This window comes from Canis lupus, chromosome 10, assembly GCF_011100685.1.
Source record: "Canis lupus familiaris isolate Mischka breed German Shepherd chromosome 10, alternate assembly UU_Cfam_GSD_1.0, whole genome shotgun sequence".
Taxonomy (NCBI): Eukaryota; Metazoa; Chordata; class Mammalia; order Carnivora; family Canidae; genus Canis; species Canis lupus.
This window is the reverse complement of record NC_049231.1, coordinates 34,063,751-34,083,623: the sequence shown is the minus strand read 5'-3', so window position 1 is coordinate 34,083,623 and position 19,873 is coordinate 34,063,751. Positions and strand designations below refer to the sequence as shown.

The following is a 19,873-nucleotide window of genomic DNA, read 5'->3' as shown; positions in this document are numbered from 1 at the left end:
GATCTCATGAGTCATAGGATCGAGCCCCACATTGGGCTCTGTGCTCAGCAAGGAGTCTGCTTAAAGATTGTTTCCTTCTGCCCCTCTTCCTACTTACTTTCAAGTGCACGGGCTTTCTCTTTATAAATAAATAAATAAATAAATAAATAAATAAATAAATAAATACCAGAAATGGACAGTGAACTCTGATCATAATCACTTCAGTTAGTACTCATCTGTGTTCTGAGTGATCTATAGAATTGTAAATGTTGTTCAGCCATTAACCCAGCAAATGATATAGCAAAAGGCCAGCAGAAAGAACTGGAAAATCTGACAGTTTTGGAGATTGAAACAACCACTACGGGAAAGTTGAGTAGAACTATTGATGGAATTTTGAAATGCAGTTATGACACCTCAAAGAGCAGTTGCAACGATCTGGGTTATTACACCCCTAGATATTAATGATCTATTCTTCAGTGCAGGCTGAAGAATGTCCTCAGGAGGTGCTGAGAACTGATCTGCCTACCCTTAAACCCAGCATGGGCATTGAGAACAAAACCACACTTTACTCTTTACATTAACCTGGTTTTGGGCTCTTCCTCAGTCTTCATAAACATGACTTTACTCTTCCAGGAATTTGCTGCCCAGAAATACTCTGACTGTTCATTACAGAACTTCCTGAAGATTCTTCAAATCTTTTGCTTTGAGGTCCTCACTTTGCTATGTCCACCAATCCTGGACTTCTGTTCCACCACCTTTCCCAATACTAATCAGACCCTTGTTTTGACAACCCCCTTTATATCTAACTCCAATTCTTAATAAATGCTGACTTTCCCTTCCTTCTTCAGAGACCCTGCCACAGTTTTGCCAGGTGGTAATCTCCTTTACTGTAGTAAGCAATAAATTCAGCTTCGTCTTCTCATGACGTTGTGTTGGTGACATTTGGGAAGGCAGCTTTTGATGGATGTTATTATTGCTTTAAAGGAGAAGTTAGAATGCAGACACTTTGACAGATTAGAAATAATGAAATGAATTTTGCAACTGGCTGCAGAAGTGGCTTTTTAAAGAGAGGATTTGGTTATCCCTCCATGGGACAGAATTTGTTTGCATGTCTATAGGCAAAAATTACTTGCATTGCTATTGGTTATCTACATTTTACAGGGCCATAGAAAAACTCAAAGGCAATGAAAGCTGCAGAGCCCCCGTAGAATCAGAATCCAATGACCCAGAAGGATATGCTCTAGACTGTGCATAGTTCTCTATGGAAGCCCAAATTCTTCCCAACGCCTGCTAGATGCTGGGTATCTAGTGAGGTTCTAGGGCATTTCCCAGACACGATTGCACTTCATCTTTACCACTCTCTACAAAATGAATATTACAATTTCCTTTTTTCAAGAGAGGAAGCTGAGGCTCAGGGAGGTTTTTCAAAAATCACAAAAATGCTCAGAAACATGTGTCATATATATTAGTTTAGTGAAAATGTCCTATACTGAGAGGAAAAATTGCACAAATCTTTGGTGAAGTGAGGGAGGGATTCCTGAGTATCCTATGGAATACTGGGCACTATCCAGTTCTTAAGTTTGAGTTCCTTAATTGTATCTGCACCTTTAACTCTGCAAGTTGAAAAAAACCCCATAGTAATGTAAAAGATTCTTGTCCACATTCAGTACAAATGAATGTCTGGTGGAGGAAACCAGCATTGCATCTCTTAGCAAATGCATCTAAGCATTTCTGAAATGCAGTCAGCACTTATGATTGTCTGCATATGTGTCTGCTCTTTGACTTCTCCTTTGAACCAGTTTAGCACCTTAGGCTGCCCTCATTAATTGATGAATCACATAGAATCTTTGACGTGTTCATTTTATATTTGTATGAGAGTCATGATTTTTATCTTTTCAAAAATACCTTTTAGCAGTTGGAAATGAGTTTAGCCTTTCATTAGCTGGCTCTGGCGGCACTTAACGTTTCAGGCCACAGAGACGATTAGCAGCTCATCTAAGGCTCTGAAATGATTCGATTTTATGACTACATACCTGGCATTCCTCGAGTTGCATGTTAAGCCTGCTATTGTTTTCTTTCCAGAGCTATCTGATAGCACAGGCCGTCTGTTAAATACAGTCTGAGCAATTAGGCCCAGCTAACGTCTTCCTGACTAAAATGCCAGGACAAATATCTAATGGCAGTAAGTGAGTGAAAATAAATAAGGCCAATGAATAAGGACTAATTTGGTGTTACAATGGAAACAGGGGCAACTGTATGCATTCTCAATTCCAGTTAAATGTGAGTTCACTCCAAGAATGTTTGAATTTCAGATACATTTAACTGTTTGAGTCCTTGGAAACTTTCACAGACATCACTGTAGCTCTTGTATTGTACAACCGTCTGGATTTTCACGTCACCTTTGTAAGCTTGTAACTCCTACTACAGTGTCCTGAGACCTGCATCATTAACTGCTCAGTATAAAGTTGGAGTTCTCAGCTTCTGAACATCAAAAAATTCATATGTGTTCAGAAGAGAGTTTTAGTCATGGCCTTCTTTGCTGCAAGTGGCAGAAAATCCAACTCAAGCTAGTTTAAGTGAAGAAAACCACTGTTGGGTCACAAGGCAAAAATCCTGGAGCAAGGTGAGTTCAGGTACAGCTAGACCTAGGGGCTCCAAAAATATTACTAAAACCTGGTTTTTCTCCTTTTGGTTATTCTTCTTCTGGGTTCACTTAACTGCCAGAAACCTTCAGGCCTCAGGCCATTCCTGTCTTGCAACTTTACTTACCCAAAACCAGTGGAAAAGAGTCTAGCTCTCAGTAACTCTTTCTTGGTTGTCTAAACCAAAGTCTCAGGATGATCTCTTATTGGACTAATTGCCACAGCTTGGATCACATGCCCATCTCTGAACCAGTGAGTGAGTCATCACATCCCAGGAGAGTATGATGTTTCGATTGGCCAGGTTTGGGTCACACGTCTGATATTGTAGCCAGAGATGGATACTCACTTTCACGTTCCAGGGGTACATAAAGAGTGAGAGTGGAGGGGGAGAGACACCCCAGAGGAAATCAGGGAGTTTGGCTTCTGGGAGCCCAAACCACCACATAGGAATAGTATTACATGTTGATTGGTGTCTTCAGGTTAAAATACTTGTGAGCAATACTTCTTGTGGGCTCTGTGTACAGAACAGTTGTGTCGTTAATCAGTATCTGAAAACATCCAGTCATTCTACCAATAAACACTTGTTGAACATTTACCATGATACTGACTCTAAACTAAATGTTGGGGATACAGAAATAAAAACAGTCATTGCTGGCAGGGAGAGTCTAACATTATTGCCATTTTGTTGTCAGTGTCCTTGGTTTTTACACATTCTGCTGAAAGTATAGTTTGGAGGAAAATCTGCTGATGGGAGTCTCTGAAGATCTTAAGGAGAGGATATTTAAAGCTCTTGAACATAATATTCATATTCTGTATTTGCATTTGCCTTGTATTTTCAAATTACTCTCTCAGTACATCTGTACTGTCTCTTGTCCATTGGTAAGTCACCTATAGCCCACTATGAGATTATTATAGAGAAGTACTTTAGGGGATTATTTTTTATCTGTCATTATGACCCACACCATCTGTTTACATGGTGAAGAGGGAACTGATATGACATTATTTGTGATGCAACATCATAGCTGCTGCAACCCGCCATCACCTGCTGAATGAATCACTGCATTGCCACTCACTTTGCAAATTTCTCTCAATGTATTTATTATACCATCCAAAAAAAAAAAAAAACCCCAAACAAACAGATGGTCATTAAAAAAAAGTCCCATAAGAAGGAATTCCAGGTTTGCATGTTTTTGTCATTGGATAAAGGATTGCTTTGGTAAGGGAGGAGTTGTAAGTGGTAAAACTTAGCACTTAGTATAATAAGAGCTAGGGATGAGTATAGGCCATGTAGTCCTATAACAGGGGATCCCAGGCCAAGCTGGTAGTTGGTGAAGGCTTCTTGAAGGTAATGTTTGAAGGATGAATGGGAGGGGCACCTGGGTGGCTTGGTTGGTTAAGCATCCAACTCTTGATTTCAGCTCAGGTCATGATCTCAGGGTTGAGGGATCAAGCCCCTTGTTGAGCTCTGCCCTCAGCAGGGAGTCTGCTTGGGATTCTTTCTCCCTCACTTTCCCTCTGCCTCTTCCCCCACTACTCACTCTATCTTCCTGTCTTGAAAAAAAAGAATGTACCTGATGCTATGCTATATGACTTATATGAATTTAGTCACTTCATACTTACAGCAGCTTTATAAATTCTGAATTACTGTTATCACCATTTTCCAAATGAAGAAACAGACTATCCCCTCCACCTCTCCTCCTGCCTCACCACACACACACACACACACACACACACACACACACAAAGATTAAGTAAGTTGCTCCAAGTCACACTACTAGAACAGGACAAAGCAGGATTTGAATGTAGGAGTGTTTGCTACACAGTCTCTTAACTGCTGTGTATGGAAGTTTCTAGAAAAAATTGCTGATTTAGCAGGAGCTCAGGGAGCTAGGGGAAAATGGTATGAGATATGGCTGGAAAAGTAGTTGGGGGCCAGGCCAGGCTTTGTAGGCTGAGGTGAGAACTGGAACATATGAGGCCTTTGAGAGGTTGTGGCAAGACCATGATGTGACCTGATTTATGTTTTGAGGAGATTACTTTAGCTGCTGGGCTGTGAGTAAATTGTAGGATAGGACTTGATGCAGGGAGATGAGTTAGAAGATTGCTTCAGTGGTCCAGGTGAGAACTGATGGCTCACTGGACTGAGGTGGTGGCAGTAAAACCAGACATAAATGTGTATACTCAAGAGATAGGTAGGGTATAAAATTGCGTGGGTTTGGAGATTGATTACAGGGACATGATTGAGGGCAGTGTCATTGGTGACATTCAGAGAACTGGCTTATGGAACTGGATTGATATTGGCACTGCCCACAGAGTTGAGGACACAGAAGGACACTAAATTGTGGCAGTGCTACTGTTTTCATATTCTGGCCCCCCTACCTACCTCCCCCATTTATATGTTGAAATCCTAACCTCTGAAGGTGATGGTATTAGTAGGTAGGGCCTCTGTACATGATACTTTCAAACATTTACAGGAAACTGAGGAATATAATAATGTTGGTTGATTGTTCCTAATGTCATTGACAAAGTAGTGATAGGAAAGGATCAGCTTAGGGATTTGAATTCCCTCAGAGCCTCTAGGTGGGCCTGATCTCCTGTAGGAGCACTGAAATGAGCAAAATTTTGTCTCCCTTTTTCCTGTGACTTTATGTTCTGCTGGCCTAGAGGACTTAGTTCCACCAAGAGACACAACAATGACCCCACTGAACTGGAAGTTATAATTGCCACCTGGCCACTTTGGACTCCTACCCAGTGCCTCTGAATCAACAGTCAAGAAAGAGAATTACTGTGCTGATTGGTGGTTGATCCCAATTACCAAGGGGAGGTTGGGTTACTCTTCCACAGGAAAAGTAAGGAGGATATGTTTGGAATACAGAAGATCCCTTAAGGTATCTCCTAGTCTCACTGTGTCCTGTGATTAAGTTAAGGTCAGTGGAAAACTACAACCCAATTCAGACAGCACTAGTAATGGCTCAGATCCTTCAAGAACGAAGCTTTGTGTCATCCAACCAGGTAAAGAACTACAACCAGCTGAGGTACTTGCTGAAGGCAAAGGGGATACAGAATGGATAGTAGAAGAAGGTAGTTATAAATATAAGGACTGTAATTGGCATGTTTCCTCCTTATTTTATGTCTATGTACATATATTAAGTAATATCTTTGATTTCTTTCCTCTCTTGCTCCCTCATCATGTAACATAAGATACACTGACTTTATATCATAGTATTTAAGTAAATTTAACTTAAATTTAAACCATACTAATTTAAGTTTATAGGATGTCAAAAAAAGAGTAAACATCAGTTACCTTCTCTTCCGGGGAAGGGGTTAGTGCATTTGTGGCTACATAGGACACTTGAGTCCTGTTAGACAGAATTATGACCTTGTTAATGTCTTTATTTTGTTTAAGGAGATACATATAGGTGTCAAGTTGCAAGGGGTGGACTTGTGATGGTTAATTTTGTGCGCCATCCTGCCTGGGCTAAGGGATGCCCAGATAGCTGGCAAGGCATTATTTTTAAGCATGTCTGTGAAGGTGTTTCTGAAAGATATTAGCATTTGATTCAGTAGGTTGAATAAAGAGATCTGTCTTCACCAAGGTGGATGGGCACTATCCAATCTGTTTGGAGCTTGAATGGAATAAAAAGGCAACGGAAGGGCAAATTCCCTCTCTCTTCTTGAACTGGGATGTTCATCTTCTCCTGACCTTGAACATTGAAGCTCCTGGCTCTCAGGTCTTCAGACTCTGGCACTTATATACCGGTTTTCCCCCCGGGTCCTCCTTCTCTAGTTCTTAGGCCTTTGGCCTCAGGCTGAATTATACCACCAGCTTTCTTGGTTCTCCAGCTTGCAGACAACAGGTTGTGGAACTTCTTGGCCTCCATAACTATGGGGGGTGGGGTGGGGGTGGGTGGGCAATTCCTATAATAAACCTACTCATGTATATCTATATACAGTTGACCCTTGAAAAATTCAGGGTCGGGGTGCCAACCTCTTGGGCAGTAAAAAATCCATGTATAACTTTTATTTTTTTTATTTATTTATTTTCATGTATAACTTTTAGTTCTTCTCCAAAATTTATTTACTAATAGCTTACTGTTGACTAGAAGCCTTGCCAATAAAATAAACAGTTGATTAACACATATTTTGTATGTTATACATATTCTATACTGTCTTCTTACAATAAAGTAAGCTATAGAAAAGCAGATGTTATTTTTAAAGATTTCTAGATTTTTAGTTTAAATTCAATTTAGTTAACAAATACTGTACTATTTGTTTCAGGGGTAGAATTGGACAGCAACATGTGGAAGAATGAAATTGGACCATTCTCTTATACCATACACAGAGATAAACTCAAGATGGATGAAAGACCTAAATTTGAGACAGAAATCCATCAAAATCCTAGAGGAGAGCGCAGGCAGCAATCTCTTTTACCTTGGCCACAACAACTTCTTATTTGACACATCTCCAAAGACAAGGGAAACAAAAGCAAAAATGAGCTATTGGGACTTCATCAACATAAATAGCTTTTGCACAGCAAAGGAAACAGTCAACAAAATTAAAAGACAACCCACAGAATGGGAGAAGATATTTGCAAATGACATATCAGATAAAGGGCTAGTATCCAAGATCTACAAAGAACTTATCAAACTCAGCAGCCCTGGTGGCCCAGCAGTTTAGCGCCGTCTTCAGCCCAGGGCATGATCCTGGAGACCCAGGATTGAGTCCCACATCAGGCTCCTTGCATGAAGCCTGCTTCTCCCTCTGCCTGTGTCTCTGCCTCTCTCTCTGTCTCTGTGTCTCTCATGAATAAATAAATAAAATCTTAAAAAAAGAACTTATCAAACTCAACATCCAAAAAACAAAAAAAAATTCAGTCAAAAAATGGGCAGAAGACATGAAAAGCAGATGTTATCATGAAAATCATAAGGAAGAAAAGTACATTTATAGTACTGTATTTATTAAAAAGATCCACATATAAGTAGACCCATGTGGTTCAAATCCATGTTGTTTAAGGGTCAACTGTATATCCTGTTGGTTCTATTTCTCTGGAGAGCCCTGGCTCAGACAGGTGGATAAGATGTTGGATTACATCAGGGACACATTGAGTCCAGGTTCTTCTGAGACATAAAGTTGGCAGGTACAGATATTTGTCTGGAATTCAGGGTGAGGCCAGAGAACTTAGCCACATATTTGGGCACTCTATTAGTTTTTAGGGCTGCTGTAACAAATTACCACAAATCTGGCTGCTCAAACAACAGAAATGTATTCTCTCATAGTTCTGGAGGCCAGAAGTCCAAAATCAAGGTGTTGGCAGAGTTGGTTCCCTCTGGAACCTCCGAGGGAGAATCTAATTCATGTTTCTCTTCTAGCTTCCGGTAGCTGCTGGCAATTCTTGGCTTAGGGCTGCATGACTACAATCTGTCTTCACATGGCTCTCCTCTCTGGGTGGCTCTGTATCTTCTCCTTTTCTCTTACTTACAAGGTCACCCATCATTGGATTTAGGGTCCAAATTAAATACAGGATGATCTCATCTTGAAATCTTTACCTTGATCATATTTGCAAAGAATCTATTTCCAAATAAGGTCACATTATAGATACTGTGTAGGATTGGACTTACCCTTTTGGACTACTATTCAATCCACTACAAGTGCTATCAATTTAGAGATACCATCTGTACCTTGGAGCATGTACGCCATCACCTCAAGGGAAAATACACAGGGGAAGGAAAAAAGAGGGCCCAGAGTGGATTCTTAAAGATCTCCATTATTTAATGGTTGGGTAGAAGTGGATGAGCCTAAAAGTAAAATAAAAAGAAGCCAGAGGAGAAGTAGGAACACTAGGGGGTTGAAGTTAGGAGAAGAGTACATTTCAAGAAGGAGGGAGGGAGCAATGCTTTCAAATGGCCACTGAAGGAGTGCTAGGTTCTTGCTTAAAGTAATATTCATTATTGACCTTTATTGTTGCTAATCTGATAAGAGCTAATGTTATAATTTATTCTAGTTTTTTTTTTTTTGGTTGAACTTTAATCAGAACATTAAATGGAATGTTAATTTTTACAGAAAGTTCAGTCTGACAAACACATATATGTTGACAAATTTTCTGGACTCTATTTTTCTTTTTATAGAGACAATCCACATAGCTCATCACCTGAATCTTCCCAATTAAGATTAAATTTTTAGGTAGTAAGTCAATTTATGCTTTCACTTTGGAGTGAACTAAAATACAGACTTCAGTCTTGTTTGCAGCAACATTTTTTGAAAAAATTCCCTTCTTTTGGTAACTTGTAGCAAAATGATACTACCAGGAAGAAGATAAAATATATAGAAAAGACCACCAATTTCTAGCAATATCATTGGACTCTGAAGAAGACTTAACATCATGTTCCCTTTGAGACAGTGCAGGAGGCAAAAATGCTTTGGCCAAAAATACTCCCCTGTATTTACCAAATGAAATTCCTGGCTCTGAGATGGATTGAAAAATGGGCTTTGTGGAGGAACACTACCTCTTTGTAGATACATTGGTGCTTCCTGCTTTTTGCTGAAGTATCAGGAAGATGTGGAGGGACCGGCTGAGGTTAATGTACATGCAAGCCAGAGCAAAGATGGGAGCTGGGGTCTCTGTGGCATGAATGAAGGACAAAATCTGTGTGACAGTGTTTGTGTAAGGGAGTGACAGGGAGAAAGTGGAGAGAGAGTTGTGTCAAATTATGGAGAACCCTGAATGCCCAGCCAGATTCAGGAAACAGTAGAAACAATGGAGTCTATCCCAGACAAGAAAAATGTTTTCTCTACTTCCGTGGCTGTGATGCATTTTTGGTTTTCAATGCAAGTATAGTAATCCAGGGTGTAATTATTTGTGTTCTCTCTGGGCTAATTTGAGAGTTTCTCTGGACTGAGGTCAGATTTTCATAAATCCGCGTGGAATTCGTGTGCTAGAAACCAGGAAGAGTGGCTCAGGTAAAGGCAGCTAGATCAGGGCCTCGTGGTGCTGCAGGCACTGTGGAGCCCTACCCCCATGCCCATGGGTTTGCATCGCACACTGTGGCCCTGATCAAATAGGCCACAATGGCGGAGTCCCCTGGAAGCCAATCAGAAATGAGCACAGAGGTTATATTCATCCTCTGTGTATTTTTTTAAAAAGATTTTATTTATTTATTTGACAGAGAGAGAGAGAGAGAGAAAGGAGAGAGCACACAAGAGCACAAGCAGGAGGACTGGGAGAGGGAGAAGCAGACTCTCTGCTGAGCAAAGAGCCTCACGTAGGGCTCCATCCCAGGACCCTGGGATCATGACCCTAGCGGAAGGCAGACGCTCAACCGACTGAGCCACTCAAGTGCCCCATCCTGTGTATTTTTATTTCTCTACTTCTTTCAGCTCAGAGAAGCTCTGGAGAGATGTGTTCCTTCTGTTTTTATTAAGTTCTTCTGGTTTGAGGAGTGAAAGAGAAAGGGAACAGGGAGGGGCTGCAGATGAGATGGTCTCCAGGCTGGGATTTATAAGAACATCCTTCCACTGGGTGATGTCTGCATGAGGTAGAGGTATGGTTTCAATTCCGCTCTGGCAAGGCGGGCCAGCCCACTTTGCCAGCACATAGTTCTCTTTCAAGTCTCACACTGATTCGAGAGTTTGTAGACAACTTTGTACTTTGGGTCTCTGCCAGCTGTCCTGGAGAAACAACTGCCCTTGGCTTCATGTTTTCTAGCTCGCCCCCCCCACTCCCAACCAAAGTTAGAGAATAACAATTGTTTTCTTAGCAAACACTGCTCCCAAGTCAACCCGAGCGGGGGTGCAACCTGAGCAACTGTGCATTTGGGACCTGTGGGGTCTTTTCTCACATGGTTGGGACTTTCCTTCCTTGGATTGCAGAACAGCGCCCCCAGGTTTGTACTGCCTTAGAGACCATCCGCGAGGAGAGAGTGTTTGCACACTTAGACGTCAGGCCTGGGGGTGGGGTAAGGGGATGGCTTTTTGGTTTTTGTTTTGTTTTAAACTACTAACCCGCTCTAGATTTTTTTGTACTTAACTTGCCACCATATTTTCTGATGTATCAACAAAAGGAAAACAACATATTTCTATTTTGTCTCTCTTGTTCTCCAAAATGCTCTTTGTTTATTAAAAATGTAACCAGCTCCTGTAGACTCTAATTTACCTCTCTGTGGACCATGCAAACCATGAACCTCCTCCTCGCCCTCCCCCTAATCTTTCTTACACGAGGACAGTTCACTGTGTGCTAGCGCCTGCTGAGGTACAAAGAAGGGAAGTGTAGCAGCAGATCCACCCCCGTGTCAGCACATTCTAGATCAGCACCCAGAATCTGTGCAGAAGGCAGGTCTGAGCATAGAACCCATTAGATTAAAACAGGGACTGGCAAATTCTGTAAAGAATCAGATGGTACATAACTTAGTCTTTGCAGGCTGGGCTGTCTCAGTTATGGCTGCTCAACTGTGTTTGTAGTGTGAAAGGAACACACATCCTGTGTACATGAGTGGCTATGGCTTTATTTCAGTAAAAATGTATTTACCAAAATGGGTGGAGGGCAGATTTGGTTCAGAGCTACAGTTTGCCAACCTCTGTCATAATGCCCTTCAGTGTCATGCCGATACCCTCAGACCGAAGCCTACATTCCTAGCCAGTATGTGAGGGCCGTGTGCTTTGGTCCCTCTCATATCTAGTGCACTTTCTGCCTCCTGCATTGCACTCCAGCCACGTTGGGTTGTTCCTGGCCCTCGGACTTGCCTTACTTCTTTCATCTCGAAAAACCCATGCAAGTTGTTCCTTTCGCCTTAAACCATCTTCCAGCCCTCTCTCTCCTCCCGCATGCACTTGCATGCGACTTACTCTCCAGATCTCAGATGAGGCTTGTCTAACACATCTCCCTTAAACCCTGTGCACAAATTAGGACTCTTGACAGCAAATGGCAGCAATTAAATTTCATTAAACTGAGGCACTACAAACAAATGGTGTTGTTTGACTGAAATCAACACATTCTGGATGGGGCTAAGAGAAAGTGAGCCTAGGCATGATGAGAATCAGAGATGCAATGAATGACATCATTGGTGTAGAATGTACTCATCTCACAGCAGACAGGAGAGGACGTCTCCTAAATCTGGTGGCCTCACCGACCATGACATAGCTGAGAAACTGAAACAACAGGGTCTTTGGGCATCAAAAAAGATGGTAGCAAACACTTTGGATTAAAACACACACACACACACACACACACACACACACACACCAAACCAAAAGGCTTTAATTGTATCATGGGAAAACTTTTTCCGATACTAAATCAGAGCCTCTTTACTTTTGGTTTAGGCACAATAATAACACATTTATTTGTCAGGTTTCCCAGACTATCGCAGATTAGACACAGTTTATTTACTTAGTTATTACTGGGGTTAGGAAAAACTGCCAGACCCAGTGACACCAACTTGGAGGGACAGTTAAATGACAAGTAAAGTAGAGAAGGAAACTTTTAGAAAGCAGAGGGGACTAGGGCCATTTAGTGATAGAGAAAGTGCTTACATCCTTCAGTAGGTACTCAGGGCATCAGTGCTTTCTAATGATACCTAATAGCAAAGTGTAAATCATATTTATTATACACCAGGCCCTGTTCTAAGCACTTCTTGGAAATTATTTAATCTAGCAAAAACTCTATCAATGAGTGCTACATCATTACCATTTTATAGGTTATTTGAGTTATCTATGTGTTGCTAAAATTTCATGGCAACAAAATTTATTTATTTTCTCACAGTTTCTGTGGATCCAGCAGCCACTTGTGGCTTGGTTGGTCCTCGGGCTCAGCATCTCTCGTAAGTCAGTGATCAAGGTGTTGGCCAGGGCTGCTGTGGCCTCAAGGCTTGATTAGGAAGAATTCACTTTTGAACTAGGTCATGTGGCTTTTGACAGGATTCGGTTTGCTGTGGCTGTCAGACTCAGGGCCCCAGTCCCTTGCCATGTGGGCAGCTCATAATATGGCAACTTGCTTCGTCCGAGTGAGTGCATGAGCAAGATGGGAGCTTTTGTTACCTAAAGTTGGAGATGACATCCTATCACTCTTGCTGGATTCTTTTCATTAGAAGCAAGATATGAAGCCTAGCCCACACTTCAGGGGAGTGGGTTGTAGAAGAGCGTAAATACCAGGAGACAGGAAGCCCTAGGAACCAGGTAGCTGGCTACCGCGTAATTGGAGAAACCAAGGTGCCATGCACCTGGCCTAAGGCCACATGGTTAATAAATGAGAGAAACTGGAAATGAGACTCAGGACTTGTGTGTGTAAACACCAAGCCACCCTGGGCAATTAAATTTGTATAAGCTCCAGGATGATTTTAATGTGCACTTGAGACTGGGAATGACAAGCCTAGCCCTTCACAAGCTTCAGTGTGTCTACAATTCATTTGTGTTCTGGTTAAAATGCTGATTCTGATTCAGTGGGTTTGGGCTAGGGCCTGAGATTCTAAATTTCTAAAAGTTCTGGGTGATGCTGATGCCCCTGGTCCTTGGACCACACTTTTTGAGTAGGAAGGACCTGAAGGAACGACTCTGGGCTAAAAGTTGGGCAATTGTTTTCCAACTTGTGATTTATCCTCAAATTGGTGGTAAGTGGACAGTCATTTGATTTTTCTGATTTTTGAAAATTTTATATTCATTTTTCATATATGCATGCATTCATTCATTATTCACATTCCATGTTCAATTCCATTCATCTAATAACAGCCAATACTAATTTTTAAACCCTTAGTTTTAACATGCTTGTAAAAGTAATAGCAGTTCTTGTCTTCCAGGTTTGATGGAGATGTTACTTCCTATGGAAAGCTTACCCTACTTCCAAAGACTACCTTCAGACATGCTTACATGAAGTATTTTGTGTCTATTCCATCTTTATATCCCCCAGGGCCTAGTACAATGCCTAATGTGGTAAGCATACAAAAAGTATTTGTTAAATGAACAAATGTTTATTGTAGAAAATACTGAAAAGCAAAAAAAAAAAAAAAAAAAAAAAAAAATCAAGTGCCATCCTATTTCACAGATGTAACCTTTGCCAATGGTTCATTTTACTTTCTTTGGTCTTTTTTCCATTCATAAGTATGTGTATCATCCATATCTATATTTGCATTCATATATGTAACTTTTCCTCTCTTTCTTTTGAGTGAAACAGCCAGCATTTACTGACACTGTGCTAAGTCCTTGGGGAGATCCATTGTAATAAGCTTCACTCGTTGCCACTAAGCTCCTTGGAACTTACAGTGTGGGGACAGAGTTGGAGTCATGGCTAACAAGGCATAGCTGTTATGAGACTTGACGTTGTGAGATTTAGCCTGGCATCTTCAATAGGCAGTGGGGAGCAGCCGGGCTGAGTGCTGTCAGGAAGGGTGGGACAGACCTTAGGACCTGACCCAGGGGCTGCCTGTACTGAGACCCTCTGACAACCAACACAGTTCTCCACTTGGTAAGAGCAATTCTATTCTGAAATCCCTCATAATAGGGCACATCATCCGGAGTTGAAACACACTACTACTTTTAGTGGAGAAGAAATATTTTCATTGCATGCCCTCAGATTGACCTCTATTCTGCTAAAAAACAAAACAAAAGCAAATAATACAGCACAACCACCAAATCCCATTAAAATGTATGGCATTACTTCATTTGTTAATTTAGCCAGACAAAGCATTGCCCTTCATCAATAACTCTCTATAATATGACTATTTACTTGTTTTCATTAATCTGTTATACAGAGCATAATTAAGACTTTGCTTTTGAATTATGCTTATGATATCCAATTTTAAACAAATCAATCTTTAGTGCAAACAAATAAAGAAATTCAAACAGAACAGTAGGGGCAAAAGAAATCAATTAAAGCAAAGAATCATACCATACTCTCTGGAGAGGTTACATGTCATTCTTGTGCAAGGGCCATACTGATCTATCTCTGTGTTGTTCCAATCTTAGTCTATATGCTGCTGAAGCAAGCACCACACTCTCTGGAGAGGTTGATATCACCAGGCTTAAGGGACAAGATTGTGTCCTTTATAAATGAGCAGACCCCCAGGATTCTGAGGGGGAAAACTCAGTGAAATGTGTGCTAAGTGTACAATTGCCAAAACAGCCCTGTGGTCACTCTGGACTGTGGCATCAACTGCCTGTTGATGAGCAAAGGGCAAGCAGATCTTGAACAGTGCAAGTGTCCAAGTAGCTGAAGGAAGGCTACTGAATAAAACTCAGCTGATAAGGTGTATCTAATGTCATGTCTGTATAGTTATACCCATGTGGTACCAAAGGCTCTCAAATGTAAAAAAAAAAACAACAACAACAACAACAAAACAAAACTGGGAGAGGAGCTACGCTTTTGCTTTTGATTCAGTTACCTCCAAACCCACTCCTCTGTGTGTCCTCCATTTCAGTAAATGGCACCACCTTCCATCCAGTTACTCAAACTGAATACCTGGGTGTCATCTTTGTGATAGTTAAGTTTATGTTTCAATCTGACTGGGCTGCAGGATACAACGTTATCTGGCTAAACATTATTTCTGGGTGTTTCTATGAGGGTGTTTTTTCCAGAAGTGATCAGCATTTGAGTTAGTGTTGACTTGAGTAAAGTAGATGGCTTTCCCCAATGTGGGTGGGCACCATCTCGTCCACTGAAGGCCTGAATATTACAGAACGTGGAGAAAGGTTGAGTCTGTGCTGTGCCTTGTACTTGAGTGGGACACTGACCTCCTGCTGTCATCACTCCTGCTTTCTAGGCCTTGAGATTCAGACTGGAATCCACTCACCAGGTCTGCAGCTCTCTGGGCTCCCAACCACACATCCAGCTTTTTGGGCCTCCAGCTCACAGATGGCAGATTGTGGGACCTCTTAGCCTCGAAAACCATGTGAGCCAATGCCTTATAATAACTCTCTTTCTATATATCATTATATCTATAAGTCCATATCTATCTCATTGGTTCTGTTTTTCTGGAGAACCCTGACTCATACAGCCTTGATTCTTCCCTTTCCTTAATCTCCTGCATCCAGTTTATCAACAGGTCCTTATAATTCTGCCTCCAGAATATATCTTGAATGGATCCCCTTCTCTCTGTCTCTGCTGCCACCTGCCCAGTCAAGCCACCCTCATCTCTCTGAACATCCTGGAGCAATGCTATGGTTTCCCAATTGGTCTCTTTGCTTCTTTTATTATCCCTTTAAAATCTATTCTCCATAATGCAATGCTGTTTATGAAACACAAATTAGATCACACTGGTCTTCTGTGTAAAACATACCTTAAATTTCCATCAAACTTAGAATAAAATCCACACTCTCACTGTAGCCCCCAGCCACCATGTGATCTGGCCATGGTTAACTGTTCTGCCTTCATCTCCCACCACCCTCTGCCTGGCTCACCACATTTGGGTGGCTATGTTAGTTAACTAGTGCTGTGTAACCAATTACCCAGGGCTCACATAAATGACAGCAATCAACATTTAATACTTTATACAGTTTCGGTGGATAAGGACCTGAGAAATGTTGTAGCTGGATGGCTTTGGTTCAGGGTGTCTCATGAGGCTACAGTCATCTGGAGTTTTGACTGGAGCACCTGCTTCCATGGTGGCTGATTCACTTTGCTTTTTTGAAGGAGGCCTCAGGTCCTTGCCATGTGGATCGCTTCATATCATAATGCTGCTTGAGTGATCCAAGAGAGCATAACAGAATCTGCAATGCCCTTCATGATCTAGGCTTGGAAGGTACAATCGTTCAGTTTTGCAACTTTTCATTGGCCACATAGACCAGCTTAACTCACTGTGTGGGGGAGTTGCATAAAGGCATGAGTATTAGGAGATGAGACTCACTGGGGGCCATCTTGGGGACTGGCTAGCCCTCAGTACTCCTCACACATACCAGACTCTTCACACACCATGACACTGGTTGCTGGTCCCTCTATTCTCTCCCTCCACACTTTCCCCAGCCTAGCTTTTCCCTCATTGTCTACACCTGAGCTCAAATATCTCTTTCTTGGAGAACTCTTCCCCAACAACCCTATCTGGGGGAGATGTCCCCACACCCCTGATATTTAGTTCATAGCACTCATGGCAATCTGTAACGGTATTATTTATTTAGGGATTTATATCTCCCTCCTTACCCACGGGATATAAACTCCAGGAATAGCTGGGATTTCTTGTGACCCAAGCCCCTAGCACAATATCTGGCAAGTACAAAGAACTCAATAAATATCTGTTGAGTGAATGATTTTTAAAAATTAAGGCTAAGGTATGATGGTTCTTTTTTTTCTCTTTGCTTTGATCAGAAGTTTTCTCTGGCAATTAGGAAGGGATCTGGGGATAGGGTTGGAGCAGAAAGGAAACTAGGAAGTCCTGGTTGGAAGCAGATTGAAGGCTGAGAGAAGAGGATACCAGAATATGGCTCCCCCATTCATTCTCACTGCTGCACCCCACAAAGGAAACACTCAGAGACAGTTGCCTATTACCACAAGCCCTATCCTGCAGCACTAAGGTTTTATTCTGACTCCAGTAGGAGAGTATCTTCATTGGGATTCCAAAGGAGGTAAGAGATTTTCTAATTCTAGCTGTTGCCAGAAAGTAGCAGAATAAGAAGGTGAGACAAGGTCACATTCATCCTGAGTGGCTGGAAGGTAATAATGGGAATGCCTGGGATGTGTGGAGGGGGAGACCCAAGTCCTCCATCCTTTTCCCGTCATTTATCTCTAGAGTATCCCATCTGGGAGCATTCAGAGCCAGGCAGAACAATGTGAGGAAATTTGCACAGAATGTTATCTCTGCACTTTGCCAAATACTTGGTAAGCCCTAGAGGGGGCAGGTCCAGTCTTTGCTCAGACCTGGAGCCCTCTTTGGAAACCGGGGAGGAAAGATCCTCAGTGGAGCTCGGGAGTGAAGTCCTAAAGCTCCCACACTGTCTGTGCCTGAGGCAGGGAGCCAGTTCAATTTAAAATGTGTTGCTGGGATGTTTCTGATCAGCCTGGAATCACATGGCTTCCTTAAAGGACTGTTTTGGGGCCCCCAGAGGAAGCCTTGTCTCTGTGTATGGTATTAAAGTATATTTTTCAAAAGATTAAAAAAATCATGACTCTAAAAACAACAAAAAAAGACTCATGCAAATACAAAAGAAATACATGTCAAAGATTTTATTCAACTCATTAATTAATTAAAGAACCAGTAATATGTTGAAACCTGTCCAAAGAGCATTTGAAAAGCTTGGGATATATGCACACATGTGTGTATAAAATACATGTATGTATAATATATGTATATATTTATATATGTATGTATATTATATATATGACATAATTATGTTATAACAGTATGTGTTATATAAATACAATTGTTATATAATAAATACTATGCTATATATAATTATGGTATATAATAATAATAATAAATATATAATATATACACATATTTATGTGTATATCCCCAGATTCTCAAATAATATAATAAGTATATAGAATATCTAATATATGTACATATATATATTTGACATAGAATAATTATATTACACACACACACACAAATTGCTGGGTTCAAGTCCAGTAGGGCCATACATCACAATCTATGGGGTATCTGCTTCCTGGCCTTAAATTACTTGCATCTCCACCATTCAAAATTCTACACGTTAACCTGTGCCCTTACAGAGTTGTAAAATAAGCTCTGGAAATAGAAAGTCAAGATCAGCACTGCACTGAAAAAACCCTCAATAATCTCTTTTGTCTATTTCCAGGATTCAGATAATTTTTCTGATAGTAGATTCCAGTGGAAGCTCCCATCTCAGGGTGATTTGATGGCAGTTGAAAGGTGCCCCCAACCAAAAGATTATCGTGACAGTTGGTCCTTTCTGTGAGTATTTCCAAGTCTGTACTGCATGCAAAAATAGTTAACATTTATTAAGTACCTGCTCTGTACCAAACACATTGCTAAGTACATTGTATGGATAATCTTATATAATCCTCACAGGGAATTAATTATTCTTATCTTTCTATTGCAGATGACAAAATGAAGCTTAGAAAAATTCAGTAATTTACTCAAGGTCACACAGCCATCTAGGAAATGATGGATCCAGGATTTGGAGGCATGCAATCTGACCCTTTGAACTGTAAGACGTTGTCCTAGACACTGGTAATTATAGAGAGATCAGTTTATACACTGTCCCTGCTCAAAATAATCTTGGAAAGGATAGTTTCCTACCAAGGCAAAGCCTCATTTTACTTACAAATGAGATATTACTGATGTCTTCATCAAGCTTACTGTGAGGATAAATGAAATAATGTGCAAGTAATGTATAGACTACATCAATGGACAGGCTGATGTTATTGTTAAGGAAGCTGTCATTTTCAGAGTTGTTATTTTTGTGCTTTTGGTTGTGTGGGACATTTCCATGGGGAAGATGGAATTTGGGTTTTTGATGAGCCAGAATCAATGATGAGCTGTTTCTGGTTACCACTGGGACTGGGACTAGGATGGTACAAAATTTAAATTGGTGCCGAGAAGTTCAGTAATCAAGATAAAAAACATTTTAATGGAATGTTTTTCTAAAATAAAAATTAAGGTGGAAAAAGTCCATGATGAACAAAATACAAAAAATTTAAATAAAACCCAAATCAAGGGATCCCTGGGTGGCGCAGCGGTTTGGCGCCTGCCTTTGGCCCAGGGTGTGATCCTGGAGACCCGGGATCGAATCCCACATCAGGCTCACGGTGCATGGAGCCTGCTTCTCCCTCTGCCTGTGTCTCTGCCTCTCTCTCTCTCTCTCTCTGTGACTATCATAAATAAATAAAAATTAAAAAAAAAAACCCAAATCAATATTATTGATTTTTCCTTTTTGCTTTGGGCTCCAATATGGCTCAGCTTGGCACAGGCTTCTAGCCTATTTCCTGAAGGAATTCACCAAAAGGACAATATGTACTTCCAGTCTTGTTCTGGGGTGCTCTTATATATGCATATTGGGTCCGCTGGATTTTATGTACAGGTAGGGCAGTTAAAAAAAGTTTATTTCAATTCTTTGAAAAAAATGATACACACAGACAGTTATATCATGAGTATATAGTTCATGGACTTTTCAGAAAGTGAACCTATCCAAGGAACCAGCATCGGATAAAGACAAAGAACATACCAGCACTGCAGGGAAACTTCTCCTTCTGCTTGTGATCCTTTCCAGTCATATCTTAAGAACAACTTTCCTTGTGGGAACTCATTAATTGAGTAGTAATTTTTGCCTTGTTGAGATAGAGGCATATCTGACCCAGGAGC

General features: G+C 41.0%; 1 long non-coding RNA gene and 1 other non-coding gene across 2 annotated transcripts in view; one reads left to right on the top strand and one right to left on the bottom strand.

The window, feature by feature from the left end:
* The window catches only part of LOC111097680, a 44,306-nt gene extending 25,074 nt beyond the window's left edge, over nt 1–19,232 (top strand). The window contains exons 3-6 of the long non-coding RNA XR_005365192.1: nt 13,403–13,535; nt 15,362–15,490; nt 18,348–18,463; nt 18,612–19,232. This is a non-coding gene — a long non-coding RNA (uncharacterized LOC111097680). The remainder of the gene's footprint in view (nt 1–13,402; nt 13,536–15,361; nt 15,491–18,347; nt 18,464–18,611) is intronic.
* LOC119873830 lies at nt 14,480–14,591 on the bottom strand. Its single transcript, XR_005366326.1, has one exon. It is a non-coding gene; the product is annotated as a U6 spliceosomal RNA (small nuclear RNA).
* Nucleotides 19,233–19,873: the final 641 nt, after the last annotated feature.